The sequence below is a fragment of the Perkinsus marinus genome, assembly GCF_000006405.1.
Source record: "Perkinsus marinus ATCC 50983 genomic scaffold scf_1104296930900, whole genome shotgun sequence".
Lineage (NCBI taxonomy): Eukaryota > Perkinsozoa > Perkinsida > Perkinsidae > Perkinsus > Perkinsus marinus.
The window spans coordinates 1-999 of record NW_003215958.1 but is presented as its reverse complement, the minus strand read 5'-3'; the positions used below and the strand labels follow the sequence as shown (position 1 = coordinate 999).

The following is a 999-nucleotide window of genomic DNA, read 5'->3' as shown; positions in this document are numbered from 1 at the left end:
AACGACAGCGAATCCGCTGAAATGGTAGGGCTTATATAGGACAAGAGTCTAGAGGTAGATACATTTTTTGGGATATACATCAATTCTCATCAATGTTCCTCAAATGTCATGCGCATCAGTTCGTTCGCACCATACTCGTTCATAATGTCCATCGGAGTCGCTATGAGAATTCGAAAGCGAGACTGCTCAGATTTCTTGAAAACCCATACGCCATCAGACATACGACAGCGGCAGGATTCGAACCTGCGCAGGCAGAGCCTAATGGATTTCAAGTCCATCTCCTTAACCACTCGAACACGCTGTCTGGAAGACGCAGAGGATCTCATCTCTGCCCATGAGAATCGCCACCCTGTTCATGTTGCTAGAGGAGTGGCTCACAGCACCGCGGAGCGCCTCAGCAAGGACGATGATATTAAGCTGACTCGCATTCTTGCATACGTAGCCCAGCGCTTTGACAAGAACGTCGGCGTAGTAATGGTATCGTTCGCACTCTTCGTGAGAGGTCTCTTCCCAAATGATGGCTGCAACGACAGCGAATTCGCTGAAATGGTAGGGCTTATATAGGATAAGAGTCTAGAGGTAGATACATTTTTTGGGATATACATCAATTCTCATCAATGTTCCTCAAATGTCATGCGCATCAGTTCGTTCGCATCCTACTCGCTCATAATGTCCATCGGAGACGCTATGAGGATTCGAAAGCGAGACTGCTCAGATGTCTTGAAAACCCATACGCCATCAGACATACGACAGCGGCAGGATTCGAACCTGCGCAGGCATAGCCTGGTGGATTTCGAGTCCACCTCCTTAACCACTCGGACACGCTGTCTGGAAGACGCAGAGGATTTCATCTCTGCCCATGAGAATCGCCACCCTGTTCATGTTGCTAGGGGAGTGGCTCACAGCATCGCGGAACACCTCAGCAAGGACGATGATATTTAGCTGACTCGCATTCTTGCATACGTAGCCCAGCGCTTTGACAAGAACGTCGGCGTAGTA

The 999-nt window shown here is 49.0% G+C and overlaps 2 non-coding genes across 2 annotated transcripts; both read right to left on the bottom strand.

Moving 5' to 3' along the window:
• Positions 1-222: 222 nt before the first annotated feature.
• On the bottom strand, positions 223-304 carry Pmar_PMAR013911. Its single transcript has one exon. It is a non-coding gene; the product is annotated as a tRNA-Ser (tRNA).
• Positions 305-747: 443 nt separating this feature from the next.
• Pmar_PMAR013910 lies at positions 748-829 on the bottom strand. Its single transcript has one exon. It is a non-coding gene; the product is annotated as a tRNA-Ser (tRNA).
• Between the last annotated feature and the right edge of the window lie 170 nt (positions 830-999).